Raw genomic sequence first — 10,412 nt, 5'->3', positions numbered from 1 at the left:
GGTAGAGCCAATTGCCTTACCCTCTGCCCTTGAGACCCTACTGTCTTCTCTGAATGACGGGACCTGGTCTATTTATCCATTTGTGTTTTGAAGGAAAATTAACCCGCTGGCCTTCTCCCAAGTTTGTTAGCATGTTTTTCCGCTTTCAAGACAATGTATACTGAGCAGTCTACAAACAGCATGTGCCCTTCAAACGGAATCTTCAAGGCTTCTGCTTTCTGATGATTGTGAGTGTGCCAGACTCTTATGCAAGTGATGTCAGTCTGCCACCACTGCACCCCAGGTAAGGGCTCATGATTTGACTCCATCATATGCCAGATCGGATAAAAGCTCCCACTGAGCGTTTAAGTTCATCAAAATGAGGGCGAAGTCTTTGCCTTCCTCTATCTTTTGCTAGCTGTGGAAAATCCAGAGTGCTATTTCCAGAGTATAAGACGCATATATGTAGGCCATGAGACATAGGCGCGCTCCTGAGTATGCGTTCTTTAATGCTGAGTCTGACTTTCTTTGCCCGTACAGGTCCCTGACTGTTGGCTCTTCTGGAGCCATGGCCAATCTACCTACCAATCTTGGTAGTATCTCATCAATGCGCACTGCTTTAAGTAATGATGCCTCTTCTCCTTGTAGGGGGTAAAGCTTTGTCATGAATTCCGGCACATTCATTGTATCCAGGTACATTAATTCTCTCAGGATTTCACTTTTAATTTGAGGGAGTAGGGATTGTGCAATCTTCATTAAGCGCCAAAACGGCTTATAGGGAGGACTCTCTCTTGTGTCTTTGAAGAGGAAGCAGCTTTTTGTTGGAACCTCAAGAACTCAGCACCTGAGATACCACTCTTGCCAGGGACCCCTTCCCAGCTGCTCCCTTCTGCCCTCCTTATCCTTATCTCATTCATATTCAGGTGAAGAGCAGGAAGAGGAAGAACTAGTAGATGAAGAAGGATCCCTCCTCAATGTTCTCATTTTCTTCCTGGGTACTTCTGTCAATGCCTTTTAAATGGTTGCATAATTTACCTCTCTGCTTTGCGGATCTACCCCATCTCCTCTTCCTGTGCTTGGAGGTAGAAGAGGATAAGGAAGAAGAATACGTGGAATATGTTTCTTCCATGTGCTTCCTTTCCTGAGACACTTTCCTGCTACTCATGGCCAGTGGCGTATTTAGGATTTCAGCTGCCCTAGGCCCAACAAAGTGCTTGCACCCTTTGCTTTACTATTCCCCCTTTACCAGACTCCTCCCCTTCACCAGACTCCACCCACTTCAGCCCTGATTATCTTAAAAGATATAGAAGGATGTCTGACATTGAAGTGGAAAAGAACATTTTATTCCCTATGCTTTTTAGGCAGACTAAAACTAAAACACTAGTTACATCATGTGCGTAATGAAAACGTTTGAAACATATTTTAAAGTGGTTTGTGGCCATTTATTATAAGGAATGAAATACCCCTATGTACATATAAAGGAACATTTACGTGTCTTTATATGTATCTTGGAGTGCCATGACTTTATAAGGGAAATCTCATTGTTAGCCTCGCCCTTGTTCCTCTATTCGGTCATGGAACTACTTTGTGACTTGCAATATCCTCTTAAAATATAGGACTTCATCCAATATAGATTATAGACAGATTTATTTCAGGTCTAGAACTATAATTCATATCAACCTTTCCATCAAAGTAAATAAAATACCTGATCTGATCTCTCCAGCACTCTCTGTACTGTTACTGCTCTAGCAGCTCGCTCTGTGCAACTAGTCCAGCCCAGACTATTATTAAACAAACCTCTGGATTCGGTTGGCACTGCAGTTCAGCAACGGTAGGTAAATATCTATACACATTTTGAAAAGCTAGGTACTACAAGATTACATGAGTTACTGAAGCTCACACTCTTAGACTAAACCACATTCACATAACTTCCCTGCACTTGCATCAAGTTGCAATTAGTTCTGAATGTTTGACCTTCAATACATAAAATCAGGACACAAAATGTGCACTCACCAAGTCACTGTCACACTAGCCATTGGCTTGTAGTTGTGATGATGGACTCTTGGTGAGTAAGCAATGGTGTACTCTCTGTGCATGTATAGAATTGAAGTCCCAAATGAATTGCCATGGCTGACCAGTAGCTTGCAACTTTAAATGTTTGCCCAACCTTGCTGCTTAAAATAATACTCACTTTTGTAGACCTGACTGACTTTCACATGATACATGTACACAAATAACATGATAAACCAACTGGAAATACCAGACTGTAAACAGATGTATGCATAAAACATTGAATTGGACTACTACTGTACTTGTAAGTAGACTCTAGACCTCTGTGTGGTGTATTTCCTTTTGCACTGCTCAGTCTATCTGGGTGAGAAGGCTGCTTTAAAAAAAAACTCTGGCAGGCAATTCAAGCTCACAGTTTGATGGTAAAGCTTGATAAAGCTGGTAAAGCTTGATAAAGCTACCTCAAAGAGATCCAATAAAGATGTGTTTTGAACGGGTAGGGTGGGAAGTGGGTGGGCATGGGTATAGAAATTAGCATGGCCATAGGCAGTCAAACCAAACAGAACTTCAAGCTTTGTGTCCCTCCACATATGCAATTTCTTCCTAGCTGTACTCTTATGCAATCAATTTGGCTTATAAGTGGTGCTTTTGCACCACCCGATAGTCAAAACTAAACAGGATTTAAGACATATTGAAAGCAGAAGTAATGCATTTAGATTATAAAGAAACCTAAGATGGGGATATTGAGCAGAAACTTTACAATATACAGTGGGAGGGTACCTAATACAACCTTTGCACCGGAAGCAAACATCAGAAACCCATGTGTTTCTTCAATCATTGGCCGCTCTGATTAGACAGATAACCAAAGGTGCTGTTATGTGCCTTTTGAGATGGGGGGTTGTTCAGTGGGGACAACTGCCCACTTCCTGGGTTCCCTTTGGTGTGTAACTGTGAACTATACGCTTTCTTAGTGACTAAACTTTCATAATGTCTTGAGACTCTGCTTTCAAAAAAAGCCACAGGAGCAGAGCTACAAATAGGGGCCCCTTTTGAACATCAGTCAAACCCCCAAGCGCACATCAATCAGCACTATCCTGAGGGGCTAGATGGAACTGATGATAGTAGCGTCCATTAGGAATGAACGTTCTCTGTGCTCCCTCTTCAGAGTCCTGTGCCTGCCAGAGTTTGCTTTTACACCTATTGTAGTTTTCTATTGTGATAACACTTCTGCTACCACCATGTCTTTGGCAAAAGAACGCTAATGACCTACTACGGGCAGGGCTGAGTACTTAAACACGCCGTGAACTGCCAGTACATTATCGTTGGCGAGCATTCAACAGCAAAAGAGTTCCCCATCACCACCATGACATCGCAGTGCCTGCCCTCTGACTGGAAATGAATTGTTTAGCGAGGGCAATGAATTAAAGAAAGCAGTCCTGTATTCTCCAATCTGCACATGCCTCACCAGTGAGTGCCCACTGTCAGAAGCACATGAGTGTTTCATGCAGGCCTGCGCACTGTTTCAGAGACGCATAATTCAGTACGAATTGGTTTTCATTGAATTAGCCTGCAAACATGGAGCTGATAGATATGATATGGCATTTATAACGCGCCTATACACAAGTGTTTCAAGGCGCAACGAGGCAAGGGAGGGGAAACGGGGAAGACAGAGATAGCGATCCTACTAGGCCAGGTGACATTGAGATCACGCAAGTGCAGAGAAGGGGGAGGGTAAAAGTACAGGGGAAAGGGGGGCAGTGCAGTACATAGGATAGCAGTAAAATAAATAAGACCATAAATAATAGATAAAAGTGCGGCCAGCATGTGGCAAGTGCAGGGGTAAGTGCAGACATCAGGTGTCAGGTGCTGGTAGGGGCTGTAGGGATACAGAACAGTCCCTGAGTGCAAGGGTTGGGGGGGGCAGTGCAGGTGTGCAACTGGAGGGGAGGGGACCTGGGCCCGAAATCGGAGGGTAGCCAGGTAACCAGTGCAGAGCTAGGATTTCCTCAGCAGTGTCTTTCTGCTGTGCTGTGCTGCGATCAATCACGCCACTCTCTGCAGATCACTGCATGATGCACAAATAAAAGTACAACGGTTCATGTGGAAACAGGGTATGGGGCGTGGCAGCGACTTATCTGACTCGGTCCCGGACTGGGCATCAACATTTTAGAAGAAGCAAATACAGCGATGATAGCCGGTGCAGCTTCTGTTCCTTCTAATACAACGCATGTGTTTCAAAAGCATCCTGCCATGCGCTATGACGTCACGGACATCACATGGCGCGTGGCATCCCATCCCCGACCATGTCCATCCAGTTTTAAATTATCTGGCTATAAAACTTAAAACAGCAATTGTGCATTCAGTATTTATTTCGTTTTTGGTGTCGCCTTCTCATAATTTGTCTCTCCAGGCCGAGGCCTTGTCTGCCTTAGTGTAAATACATCAGTGCTCATGACTGAAACAAAGTAGCAGAACTGACCCATCAAAGTCACTGACCGGCTTCTACGTTTACCCCCTGGTGCGATTCTCCCAAGCTCATGGCTGGATCGTCCAACCTAAGATATCTGCCATGCTTTCCTACCTTTTTGTAACCAGTCACAAGCACTTTGCAAGTGGGCTTGTAGCCCTGACCGTGGTTCCTGGCTTTTCAAGCCTTCCACCGGCCCACTCTCTTAAATGTTGCAAGTGCTGTGTTTATGCTCATATCTGTCTGTGTGGACCGTGCTGTCTGAGCTGCTTGCTGACAACCCACTTTACTACTCAGCCTCTGGAGTCTGAGCCGCACATTTACTTTTCTTCCTGGACCGCACTTCGCTCATGACCGTTCATGAATTCATGCTCTTCTGTGCCGGGTTCTATGCATACCAACATTTTGGATCACCTCGGAGGGAGATTTTGTCTCAGAAAGCTGGAGAATAAAATGTTCCCTTTGAATTGCGTTGGAGTCATGATGATTTTAGGAGGGAGAAAGTAAAAACTAGCAACATTTTTATAGAAAAATCCGAAGTCTCCCGCCTAAATCGCAATGGTTGGTATGTTTGCGGTTCTCTCATCTCCAGCCCGTTTCTTTTTAGTATGCTAGTGTAGCTTTCCTCCACACCCCGCAAGAGGGCCTGCCAGGAGTCCCTGCTCTAGTTGGTCTCCTTGCTCTGCGGGTGGCACAGGTGCATTTTCAACTTGAAAGTGATCCGATCAACACACTGACTGAACATTCTACCAGGGAAGCCTAAGCCAAGCAGCTAGGGGATTCCTTGTGGCAGCATACTGCCCCACAGTGCAACAGGGCTCCGGCCTGAAGGTACGACATTTTTAAGTAGTACATACCGCTTTTTGTGGGTGACACCTGCAATAGAGTCCGTTTTCTCGACCGCCAATCCTCTTGCCAGCCAATGAATACCATGGGTAGCACACCCGCAAATTTAAAATCTAATTCTATGGCAAGACAGGAGGCTCATATTATGCATTACAATCTTTACTCTGAACCACAGCAGCAAAGAATAAAAAACTTTGTAAACGAAATGTTTTCAATAAACATAACGTTATAACAATGCAATGGGAAACATCCCAGTCCAATATGGTGGGCAGGTCATGCCCTGGGGGTAGCCAATAGGGAGCGAGCCAGTCCCAATATAGGTCCATTCCTTTAGTAACTCCCCCTCTTTCTTTGCTGCTGACCCACAAGCTAAGTCACACCTCTGGTTTTCTCTTAGACTGTGTGCTTTGAAGTGTTAATTATATCACTTGGTTTCAGGGAGCAGCGTTTGGGAGAACGCGTTTCTTTTACTTGATACTTTGTATATGCTGTGACTTTCCTCAGGCAAGTGGAGCGTTTGTTTATCTCGCCCGCGTTTGCCTGAGGTGATTTATTCGAGCGTGGAGTTCGCTTGCATTGTTGTTGCTTTGTAGCCTAGGGAGCTCTGTGGCACATGCGGTAAGCGTGCTGCTTGTGAAAGGCAGGTTTAGCAGTTCGTGCCTGCTCTCCGCCACGAAAAATTTAAATATTTTTATTTTTTAGTAATATGTTCCATTTTCTTTTATAAATTAGTAATAGTGTTACCGTTGTTTGTAGGTTTGAAAATTTTGCTTCTTTGCCCTCACACGCTGCTCGCGTGTTTGTCTGTGGGAATTCAGACACTGCCCATGTTCTGCCTTGGTGGCCCTTACCTGTGGTTTGTGGCACACTATTAACTTGAGTCCTTACAGCCTGCTCGGCTTGTGTGAGTGCAGCTTTGACCTGGCTGTGTTTAAATAACGGTATATATATATATATATATATATATATATCTATTTTACCAAAGAAATTGGTGCTGTCATGGACAAAGGAGTGCTTCCCTCCTCTGCAGATGCCAGCACTCAAGTGCGCACTGCCAAAAAAAGTGAGAAGGTACTTGAAAACATTGGGGATCAAGCCTGTCATTCCCAGCCTTTAGTGGCTCAAGCTATTCAGTCCTCTTTGGACTCCGCTTTATCTGATTTGAATAATACTTTGGCGTCAGCCTTTGACAGATTAATTACCCGCATTGCGGATTTTCATCCCTCCCAGGACGCTGTCCCATCTGTGGAGTCCCAGGCACCCAGAAAATGTAAGGTTAAAACTAAACATACCCAGGGACAACTCAGTCCCCTAGTGGCCATATCTCCTATTGCTTCCCCTAAGGGTAATTTAAAGCGCGGTGGGAAGAATCTCGACCTATCTCTTCCACCCCCTGGCCGGCCCCCGCGCCTTTCGCGCCGGTGGAGCCCCCTATTGATGTCTCATCCTCTGACAGTGCAGATGATTCTGATTCGCCCCCTAAGAGGCAAAAAAGGAAGGTGACCTCGGTAGTCCCTCAAGGGGGTCCCCTGCTGGATGGTAGTGGTGTTCCTTTCTTTGATCCTGCCCTGATACAACACCCCAGGTCTGCTGAGTGGCAACCCTCTGAGGAGGTTTCCTCTTTCCTCAAGTTCTGGATCCGGCGCCCTATGGCCAAAGAGGATCGTAATAAGTTACGGGCGGAATGCCCTAGACCGTTGCTCGCCGACAAGGTAGCTCTAGCGCCAGAAATAGACCAGTCTATGGCGGCTTTTCTTTCCCAGAAAGGGAAGGACCCCAAGAAGGGGGTCGATAAAGCGTGGCGTAGTTGTCAAGACAGACTGTTGGACATCCTGGGTCCAGTCACGCAGATTTTTGAAATGGCAGAAGAGGCGGCGTCCTCTAATACCCCGATAGATGTTGACGCATTAAGGGGTTGGAGCCAACGTACAGTATGCCTGCTCGGCAATGCTAATGCCTCCATATGTAGGGAGAGGAGGAAATCATTATTAATGAGGTTGGATTCCAAACTGGCAGACATGTCAGAGAGGGAAGGTGGCCCTGCAGCTCAGGGTAATTTGTTTGGGGATTCTTTCCTGAAAGATTTGTCAGCTTATGTTCACACATTTACAGCGCTGGACAAAGCGCAGGTTAATATAAAAAAAGGTTTTTGCCCCAAAGGTTTTTAACAAGGCTGGACGAGGTAGGGCCCGCTCCTCCGGCCTTTTTTCCCAGGGCTCCTCCCGCCCCCGACAGTTTGCGCCCCGTGGCGCATACCATACCTCCTCTGCTCGAGGAGCACATAATCAGTTCTATCCGCAACAAAACTCCAGTTGGAGAGGACGTGCCGGCAGGGGAGCCGGAAGATCAAGAGGGCCAGCATGTAATTTCCGAGGTGCTAAAAGTTTTTTCCCTCAAAAGTTTAGGTGGCAGACTAGCCAGGTTCCTTCCACAGTGGGAGGCTCTCACTTCGGATCCTTGGGTGCTACAAACGATTCAGGGTTATCAGATAGAGTTCTATGCCCCTCCTTGCCAGTTGTCCATTCCCCTTCCTTTGGTGTTCGACGAAGTCAAACAATCCCTTATAGATGGGGAGGTACGGGATCTCATCTCCAAAGGGGCGGTAGTCCCGGCCTCTTACAGGGCCTCTCAGTTCCAGAGTACCATTTTTCTAGTTCCGAAACCGGACCAGGGGTTTCGTCCAGTAATCAACCTGAAAGCTCTCAACTCTTTTGTGGTTTATCACCACTTCAAGATGGAGGGAATTCATTTACTCAGGGATACTCTTCTCCCTGCAGACTGGATGGTCAAATTGGACCTCAAAGACGCTTACCTAGTGGTTCCCGTCTTTCCCCCACATCAGGAGTATCTTCAGTTTCAGTGGGGGGGTCGGGTGTGGCAGTTTGCATCCCTTCCGTTTGGCCTGTCCTCGGCCCCATTGTTCTGCGTTGAGAGTCGTGAAGATATAGGAGACCTCCGTCCCCAAGTGCCGCACAGGGAGAACCACTTATCACTCCCTGTGCAACCCTTGAGGCCACAGGTGAAGATCCGAAGCCGGAACCGAAGTACTAGGAACCCCAAGGCAGCTGTGAAAGAAGGCAATGATTACAATCCAAGCAAGCAGGGTACAACAAGTATTCAAACAGAGAACAATCGGGGTCTTACCGGGGACTTGATGGAGAGGATGTTGAACCTGAAAGGGAGGACGGTTCCAGGACTCACACAGGCAAGGGACCGGATAGGACCAGTTGTAGTTCGCCAGTCTCCACCTGGAGAACGTTCCACCACTTGGGAGGTGAGACCCACGTTGCAGCGAGGCGATCTGGGATATCCAAGAGGAGTCCGTTGAGTAGAAGAGATGGGTCTGAAGCCAGGAAGAGCCGTCCGAATAAATGGAAGAACAAGAGCAGGATCCAGAGGGAGTCTGTGATTCAGTCCGAGGTCAAAGAGCCGTGTTGAACAGAGGAGCCGGAGTCGCCGCAGCCAAACGTGATCCAAAGGAAGTCCAAAAAGCAAGAGCGAGGTTTCAAGAAGCCGGGTAAGTAACACACGAGAAGGTTCGCCAGACAGGGTCTCCAAGGAAATCAGCTGTGAAGCGTGGAGTACAGGTACTGACCAGTTTAAATACCGTTTACTTCCTGGTCACGTGACAATGACTGGAGCCACGTGACCGTGAACCCGGGGCACATGACCGTATGGACGAGTCACGTGACCGGGCCAACACAGTACGAGAGTTCGAGCGGCTGCCTAATCTCCATGGCAACTGCCAATGGAGAAACGGCCGCAAGCGCGACTGAACGGCGTATGGCGATTGTTTCGCCAGCGCGCGAGCCACACCGGGTTGCCTGCGTGAGTTCTGGGAGACAGGTGGAGGAGAGTGTGCGCCGGGTGACGGGACATGGCCGGAGGTACGAACCGAAGACATGACACCCATGGTGTTTCACCAAGCTCATGCGCCCTGTGATGGCTCTTCTCAGGTCCAGGGGGATTCGGATCATAGTTTATCTAGACGACATGTTGCTCCTGGCCCAGAATTGTCAAACTCTGTGTTCTCATCTGAAATTTACTGTGACCCTCTTACAGGATCTAGGTTTTGTGATAAATGTAAAAAAATCCATATTGAAGCCTACGCAATGTATCCAATTTCTGGGCTTCAATATAGATTCAAAGCTTTGCATCCTTCTTCTCCCAGACAGCAGACTGTCCAAGATAAAGAAGGAAATTCGTCTACTCCTCAGGAGAGGGAGGATCTCCCTCAGGCAGTTGGCCAGAATTGTAGGGATGTTGTCGGCATCCATTCAGGCTATCTTCCCTGCTCCCCTACATTACAGAGCACTGCAACGCTTAAAGGCCAGGCATTTGCGCAAGTGTCTCTCTTACTCCCAAATGGTGGAATTGCCGCCAGAGGCCAGGTTGGAACTTCTGTGGTGGCTCAGGCACATGGAGGCCTGGAATGGCAAGGCAATATTTGGCCCATCGCCGGATGTCGTTCTGGAGTCAGATGCGAGCAGATCGGGTTGGGGAGCCAGATTGGGTCAGGTCTCCACAGGAGGGAAATGGTCGGAGTCAGAGAAACTACTCCATATCAATTGCCTAGAGTTGTTAGCGGGGTCTTTTGCTGTTCGGAGTCTCCTCAAGGATCAGGGGAATTGTTGTGTTCTCCTCCGCATGGACAACATATCTGCGGTGAGGTACATCAATCACCTGGGGGGTACCAGGTCCAAAGTCTTGGCGGATTTGGCGAGAGAGTTTTGGCATTTTTGCCTCGACAGGGATATTCTCTTGAAAGCGGAATACCTCCCAGGAGTCAGCAACGAGGTTGCAGATTGGAACTCCAGGCACCTGCAGGACAGGAGCGTTTGGATGCTGAACAGGTCTCTTTTCGCCCGCATAGAGTCCCTCTGGGGTCCTCTGATGATAGACTTGTTTGCCTCCAGACTGAATTGTCAAGTTCCCAGGTTTTACAGTTGGAGACCAGATCCGTTAGCTCTAGCCACCGACGCTTTCCTCCAGGATTGGTCGGGTCAGTTGGGGTATGCCTTTCCTCCCTTTGCTATGATAGCCCGGGTTCTGGTCCAGGTTCGCACTCAGGCGGTGTCTCTGGTTCTAGTTGCCCCCTTTTGGCCCTCTC

The sequence above is a fragment of the Ambystoma mexicanum genome, chromosome 12 (genome assembly GCF_040938575.1).
Source record: "Ambystoma mexicanum isolate Mex_15411 chromosome 12, UKY_AmexF1_1, whole genome shotgun sequence".
NCBI classification, from domain to species: domain Eukaryota; kingdom Metazoa; phylum Chordata; class Amphibia; order Caudata; family Ambystomatidae; genus Ambystoma; species Ambystoma mexicanum.
This window is presented reverse-complemented; position numbering follows the sequence as displayed.